The following is an 8,468-nucleotide window of genomic DNA, read 5'->3' as shown; positions in this document are numbered from 1 at the left end:
TACCGCAGTGTGTTACCCTCACTCTGTGTTGTCTGAGTAGTATTCTGCCCACCAGAAAGGAGTGCGGGCGTTCAGTGGGATGAGCCCTGGCCCATGAGTTCTTTCTAAAGACAGCCAGGCCAGCAGACGAGAGCACCCACTGACCCTCGTGTCTCCACAGAGACTACTTATATGGGACCATCATACACTGTGGAGGCTACTGAGGGGGCTATCGTACATTGCGGGTGCTATCATATAGTGTGGGAGCTAATGTAGGGCCATCATACAGTGTGGGGGCCATCAAACAGTTTGAAGGCTACTAAGGGGTCAGTATACTGTGTGGGGGCTTCTATAGGGTTTTGGGTCATTATACTGTGCAGAGGGGATCTATACAGGAGGAAGACTCAGAACATTTTTAAATGTTAAGTGGGCACTTATTGTTATATGGGCACTCAGGTAATTGTGACTGTAAAAGGCACACAGAGGCATTATTACTTTCTAGGGGGCAAAATGTGGGCACTGTTTTCTAGGGCACGTGCACAGGGCATTATTATATTCTAGAGGTTTGTTTACCATCTAGAGGGCACACAGTAAGTGCAGTAATAGGGACACATATGGCAGGAGAGGCTCATTATTGGGGTATCAGCAGGATAAGGAGTCTGAGAGAGGTTGGTGATAGGTGGGGACAATGCTGGAAATGTGAGAAGTCAAATGTGTCTTTGTTGTAATCTCTGCAGCCGAGTCCTGGCTGGACGAAGTTGTCATGTCGGTCTGGGCCAGATGGAAAAGACGGGAAAAGTGAATGACGCCACCAGAAACAACGTCACCTGTAAGTCACCATCTGTAACTGTGTTGTGATCTCTTACATGTTCTGCAGGACTGGTATCTACCACTATATATGATCACCATATCGCAGTAATATCAGTGCTGGTTTTTGCATAGAGATTTTTTTTAGTAACAGCACGGTCATCTGCTGAGGTTCTCCTATTAGGGTGTGCCACCATAGTTGTAATCGTGGTTACCTGGTTAGGGTCCCACTCAGACCCCACACCCCCTACACCTTGCAGCCAGTAACATCGGTCACATTTGGTTACTCTCCTAAGTAGCGTCAGCCATGGCTTCTGCTGATCTGAGAGACGACCTGGACTGCTCGATCTGTCTGACCCTGTATACGGATCCTGTAACCCTGAGATGTGGACACAACTTCTGCCGGGTCTGTATTGATCAATTCCTGAATACACGGGACAAGTCTGGAGTTTATAATTGTCCTGAATGTAGAGAAGAGTTTCAAGAGTGACCGGCACTGATAAGGAACATAACTCTACAAAATGTATCAGAACATCTCCAGTCTACTCAGCCACATCAGGAGGAGATCACCGGGATCCGCTGCACTTACTGTGTGGAATCTCCTGAACCTGCTGTTAAATCCTGTCTGTTATGTGAGGCATCTCTGTGTGAGAAACACCTGAGAGTTCACAGCAAAGGACCAGAACACGTCCTCACTGATCCCAGCACTTCTCTAAAGAATAGGAAATGTTCTGTCCATAAAGAGCTCCTAAAGTATTACTGCACTGAGGACGCTGCTTGTATCTGCGTGTCCTGCAGTTTGGCCGGAGAACATCGGGGACATTGGATGGAGATGCTGGAGGAGGTCTCTGAGAAAAAGAAGAAAAAAACAGAGAAATGTTCTCCAGAAACTGATCACAAAGAGGAAGAAAACCGAGGAAAGAGTCTGGAGTCTGGAGGAGCGCAGGAGAAAAGCTCAAGAAAAAGCAGCTGGAGAAGCCAAGAGAGTCACTGCCCTGTTTATAGACATCAGGAGACGGGTGGACGACCTGGAGAAGAAGGTCCTGAGTGACATCTCCAGGCGGGAGAAGGAAGAGTCACTGTCACTGTCTGATGTGATCCAGAAGCTGGAAATAAAGAAGGACGAGCTGTCCAGGAAGATGAGACACATTGAGGAGCTGTGTAACATGACTGATCCACTGACTGTCTTACAGGATCCAGACACCGGTGACTTGTGTGATCGTGAAGTGGAGGAAGGTGGTGAGGCCACAGGAGGACATGATGGTGGTGATGAGGACACAGGGGGACATGATGGAGGTGATGAGGACACAGGAGGACATGATGGAGGTGATGAAGACACAGGAGGACATGATGGAGGTGATGAGGACACAGGAGGACATGATGGAGGTGATGAGGACACAGGAGGACATGATGGAGGTGATGAGGACACAGGAGGACATGATGAAGGTGATGAGGACACAGGAGGACATGATGGAGGTGATGAGGACACAGGAGGACATGGAGGTGATGAGGACACTGGAGGACATGATGGAGGTGATCGGGGTGCGGAGCTGATCTCACACATATCACACACATTGTCTGATATAATAAGAGATATAAATGTGATCTTCCATGTTCAGGATCCTACAGACATATTACTGGATGTAAACACGGCTGCTAATAATCTCCTTATATCAGACGACCTGGACACTAATAACAGAGAATCGTCCAGAAACATCGGAGAGATTCCAGTATAATCAGGTGATGAGCGGGAGGAGATTTACCTCAGGACGACATTACTGGGATGTGGAGATCAGTGTGTCAGGGCTCTGGAAGGTGGGGATGTGTTACCCCAGTATAGACAGGAGGGGGCGCCAGTCACGCATTGGAGATAATAACAAGTCCTGGTGTTTACATGGAGAACTGGGGTATAATAATCAGTGTTCAGTGAGATATGACAGTAATGATATCCCGTTACCTCACCAGATCTCCAGTGATCGGTTCAGGATATATCTGGATTATGAGGCCGGGCAGTTGTCCTTTTATGAGCTGTGTGACCCCATCAGACACTTACACACCTTCACTGCCGCCTTCTCCGAGCCCCTTCATGCTGCGTTATGGTTATATAAAAGTTCTATAAAGATATTAGGAAAGCTGTGAGAAATGATATCTAATTGGTGGACTATTCAGCCTATCAGATTCAGCAGTGTTAGGGATCTCTTTAGCCTTCTTACACAATTACAGTGATTTTCCTACATAACAGTGTATTGATTGTTTCTCTTAAAGGCGTTCTCGTAGAATTTATTATTTTATGCAAACATCACTGATCACTGCCACACCGGTTATGCTGGATGATGACGCCGGCCACATAATATTCATCACAGACTCTTTACATCGGTCTCACCTTTGTGCCATCATGGAGGAGTTGGACATGCTGCTAATATTGATCAGGACACATCAAAACACAAAACTACAGAAGAAGGAAAGGAAAAGGAGATAAGACTTGTCTGTGGCCACCATTGAGACCATTCCCTTGTTGGAGATTTCTCATTGTTTTTCTCCGGTGTTCCTGTTATCACTTGCGTTTGGACCAAAGTTGCTGTCATTGATTGAAAATTGCTTCGGTTTAATAAGTGTAAGGCCGGAGGGTGCGCTGCGTGAAAACATATATATAGTCTATATATATACATACAGTATATATATATGTCATTGACACATATATATATATATATATATATATATATTTATATTTCATAGAGAGTTAGATAGCAGAATAGCCGATAATTCAATTGCCGACTTTTGCTAAATCATTACTGAACCCGACAGGATATGACACATGGTTACATACAGTAAACCATTGCATATCCATTATATTTTATATATTCCTCACTAATAATGTTAGTAGAGTGTGTGTGCAAAATTTTGGAGCTGAAGTTGTTAAATTAAAGGATTAATTCACGGAAACAAATGGCGTGGGCTCCTGTGCAATTTTCTCCACCAGAGAGGGAAAGCCAGTGACTAAGGGCAGATATTAATAATACTAATTTTTATTTCCATTTATTTTACAATTCTGAGGGGGTTTGTACAGACAATAAAAATATAACAGAATAACACATCATTCAACAGATACCAAGAGGAGTGAGGGTCCTGGTGCTCGCAAGCTCCAATCTACGGGCTGAATCTGCTGATATTAGCAGGATTAGCCATCGGTTGAGTTAACCCCTTAATCCCATATGATGTACTATCCCATCGAGGTGACCTGGGACTTAATTCCCAGTGACGGGATAGTACGTCATATGCAATCGGCCGCGCTCACGGGGGGAGCGCGGCTGATCGCGGCCTGGTGTCAGCTATCGCAGCTGACATCCGGCACTATGTGCCAGGAGCGGTCACGGACCGCTCTTCGCACATTAACCCCCGGAACACTGCAATCAAATATGATCGCAGCGTTCCGGGGGCATAGGGAAGCATCGCACAGGGAGGTGGCTCCCTGCGGGCTTCCCTGAGACCCTCGATACAAGGCGATGTGCTCATCTTGTACCGAGCGTCTCCTCCCTGCAGGCCCCGGATCCAAAATGGCCACGGGGCTGCATCCGGGTCCTGCAGGGAGCTGGCATACAAGTGCCTGCTCAGAGGAGGCGCCTGTAAGCCTGGAGCAGTGCACATCAGATCCCTGATCTGACACAGTGCACAGCAAAGTGTCAGATCAGCAATCTGTCACTATATAGTGATGTCCCCCCTGGGACAATGTGATAATGTAAAAAAAAAATATTTAGATGTGTAAAAAAAAAAAAAAATTCCTAAATAAAGAAAAAAAAATATTGTTCCCATAAATTCATTTCTTTATCTAAATAATAATAAAAAAACAATAAAAGTACACATATTTAATATCGCCGCGTCCGTAACGACCTGACCTATAAAACTGTCCCACTATTTAACCCCTTCAGTGAACACCATAAAAAAAAAACGAGGCAAAAAACAACGCTTTATTATCATACCGCCAAACAAAAAGTGAAATAACACGCGATCAAAAAGACGGATATAAATAACCGTGCTACTGCTGAAAATGTCATCTTGTCCTGCAAAAAATGACCCACCATACATCATCATCAGCAAAAAAATAAAAAAGTTATAGTCCTCAGAATAAAGCGATGCAAAAATAATTATTTTTTTCTATAAAATAGTTTTTATCGTATAAAAGCGCCAAAACATAAAAAATGATATAAATGAGGTGTCGCTGTAATCGTACTGACCCGAAGAATGAAACTGCTTTATCAATTTTACCAAACGCGGAACGGTATAAACGCCTCCCCCAAAAGAAATTCATGAATAGCTGGTTTTTGGTCATTCTGCTTCACAAAAATCGGAATAAAAAGCTATCAAAAAATGTCACGTGCCCGAAAATGTTGCCAATAATAACGTCAACTCGTCTCGCAAAAACAAGACCTCACATGACTCTGTGGACCAATATATGGAAAAATTAGGGTTAGGGCTAGGATTAGGGCTAGGGTTATGTCTAGGGTTAGGGTTGCGGTTAGGGTTGGGGCTAGGGTTAGGGTTGGGGCTAGGGTTAGGGCTACAGTTAGGGTTGGGGCTAAAGTTAGGGTTAGGGCTGGGGCTAACGTTAGGGTTAAGGTTGGGGCTAAAGTTAGGGTTAGGGTTGGGGCTAAAGTTAGGGTTAGGGCTACAGTTAGGGTTGGGACTAAAGTTAGGGTTAGGGCTACAGTTAGGGTTGGGGCTAAAGTTAGGGTTGGGGTTTGGATTACATTTACGGTTGGGATTAGAGTTAGGGGTGTGTTGGAGTTAGGGGTGTGTTTGGGTTAGGGTTTCAGTTACAATTGGGGATTTCCACTGTTTAGGCACATCAGAGCTCTCCAAACACGACATGGCGTCCGATCTCAATTCCAGCCAATTCTGCGTTGAAAAAGTAAAACAGTGCTCCTTCCCTTCCGAGCTCTTCCGTGTGCCCAAACAGGGGTTTACCCCAATATATGGGGTATCAGCGTACTCGGGACAAACTGGACAACAACTCTTCCAATTTCTCTTATTACTCTTGGGAAAATAAAAATTTGGGGGGCTAAAAAAACATTTTTGTGGGAAATTTTTTTTTTATTTTCACGGCTCTGCGTTATAAACTGTAGTGAAACACTTGGGGGTTCAAAGTTCTCACAACACATCTAGATAAGTTCCTTGGGAGTCTAGTTTCCAATATGGGGTCACTTGTGGGGGTTTCTAATGTTTAGGTACATCAGGGGGTCTGCAAATGCAACGTGACGCCTGCAGACCAATCCATCTAAGTCTGTATTCCAAATGGCGCTCTTTCCCTTCCGAGCTCTGCCATGTGCCCAAACGGTGGTTCCCCCCACATATAGAGTCTCAGCGTACTCAGGACAAATTGGACAACAACTTTTGAGGTCCAATTTCTCCTGTTACCCTTGGGAAAATACAAAACTGGGGGCTAAAAAATAATTTTTGTGGAAAAAAAAAGAATTTTTATTTTCACGGCTCTGCGTTATAAACTAGTGAAACACTTGGGGGTTCAAAGCTCTCACCACACATCTAGATAAGTTCCTTAGGGGGTCTACTTTCAAAAATGGTGTCACTTGTGGGGGGTTTCAATGTTTAGGCACATCAGGGGCTCTCCAAACGCAACATGGCGTCCCATCTCAATTCCAGACAATTTTGTATTGAAAGGTCAAACGGCGCTCCTTCCCTTCCGAGCTCTGCCGTGTGCCCAAACAGTGGTTTACCGCCACATATGGGGCATCAGTGTACTCAGGACAAATTGCACAACAACTTTTGGGGTACAATTTCTTCTGGTACCCTTGGGAAAATAAAAAATTGGGGCGAAAAGTTCATTTTTGTGAAAAAATATATTTTATTTTTACGGCTCTGCATTATAAACTTCTGTGAAGCACTTGGTGGGTCAAAGTGCTCACCACACATCTAGATAAGTTCCTTAGGGGTTCTACTTTCCAAAATAGTGTCACTTGTGGGGGGTTTCAATGTTTAGGCACATCAGTGGCTCTCCAAACACAACATGACGTCCCATCTCAATTCCTGTCAATTTTGCATTGAAAAGTCAAACGGCGCTCCTTCCCTTCCAATATCTGCCATGCTTCCAAACAGTGGTTTACCCCCACATATGGGGTATCAGCATACTCAGGACAAATTGGACAACAACTTTTGGGGTCTAGTTTCTTCTCTTACCCTTAGGAAAATAAAAACTTTGGGGGGAAAAGATCATTTTTGTGAAAAATATGATTTTTTATTTTTACGGCTCTGCATTGTAAACTTCTGTGAAGCACTTTGGTTGGTCAAAGTGCTCACCACACATCTAGATAAGTTCCTTAGGGGGTCTACTTTCCAAAATGGTGTCACTTGTGGGGGGTTTCAATGTTTAGGCACATCAGTGGCTCTCCAAACGCAACATGGCGTCCCATCTCAATTCCAGTCAATTTTGCATTGAAAAGTCAAATGGCGCTCCTTCCCTTACGCGCTCTGCAATGCGCCCAAACAGTGGTTTACTCCCACATATGGGGTATCAGCGTACTCAGGACAAATTGTACAACAACTTTTGACATCCATTTTCTCCTGTTACCCTTGGTAAAATAAAACAAATTGGAGCTGAATTAAATTTTTTGTGAAAAAGTTAAATGTTAATTTTTTTTAAACATTCCAAAAATTCCTGTGAAACACCTGAAGGGTTAATAAACTTCTTGAATGTGGTTTTGAGCACCTTGAGGGGTGCAATTTTTAGAATGCTGTCACACTTGGGCATTTTCTATCATATAGACCACTCAAAATGACTTCAAATGTGATGTGGTCCCTAAAAAAAATGGTGTTGTAAAAATGAGAAATTGCTGGTCAACTTTTATCCCTTATAACTCCCTAACGGAAAAAAAATTTGGGTTCCAAAATTGTGCTGATGTAATGTAGACATGTGGGAAATGTTACTTATTAAGTATTTTGTGTCACACATCTCTGTGATTTAAGGGCATAAAAATTCAAAGTTGGAAAATTGCGAAATTTTCACCATATTTCATTTTTTTCACAAATAAACGTAGGTAATGTCAAAGAAATTTTACCACAGTCATGAAGCCCAATATGTCACGAGAAAACAATGTCAGAATCACCGGGATCCGTTGAAGCGTTCCAGAGTTATAACCTCATAAAGGGACAGTGGTCAGAATTGTAAAAATTGGCCCAGTCATTAACGTGCAAACCACCCTTGGGGCTTAAGGGGTTAAGATAATCATGAGCGACTGTTGTTATAATCTATCGTTTCATAATCTTGTCCTGTGAACAGGCTGCCGATCACCTGATGAATAAGCAAAATGCTCGTTGATCGGGTGAAATGATTTTTTGTGCAGCACAAAAGATCATCATTCTCGGCGGTGTATTGTCCTGTGCAAACAGGAATCGCGATGCTCGAAATTAGTTGCCAGAGACATTTCGCAGTGGCTTTCTCTCCGATTCCCTTTGAAAATACATGATAACTCAACTGAGCTGAATATTATTGTGTAGGGGGAGTCAGGAGAGATATCAGAAGGCCAAATGAGCCCTTGACCACCAGTTATCTACTGTATGTCCAGCCTAAGCTTATTGCAGTACTTATTAAAAGGAATGGGATATACAAAAAAAACTCAAAGTTCAAGAATTAAAATTATTACCTGCCTAAAGATATGTAATTAGCAAAAATT

The 8,468-nt window shown here is 43.4% G+C and overlaps 1 pseudogene; it reads left to right on the top strand.

Moving 5' to 3' along the window:
- The first annotated feature begins 1,093 nt into the window (after positions 1–1,093).
- LOC138673839 (E3 ubiquitin-protein ligase TRIM39-like) lies at positions 1,094–3,265 on the top strand (annotated as a pseudogene).
- The last annotated feature ends 5,203 nt before the right edge of the window (positions 3,266–8,468 follow it).

The sequence above is a fragment of the Ranitomeya imitator genome, chromosome 4, assembly GCF_032444005.1.
Source record: "Ranitomeya imitator isolate aRanImi1 chromosome 4, aRanImi1.pri, whole genome shotgun sequence".
Classification (NCBI taxonomy): Eukaryota; Metazoa; Chordata; class Amphibia; order Anura; family Dendrobatidae; genus Ranitomeya; species Ranitomeya imitator.
The sequence above is the reverse complement of the archived record's forward strand: the minus strand, read 5'-3'. Positions and strand labels throughout refer to the sequence as shown.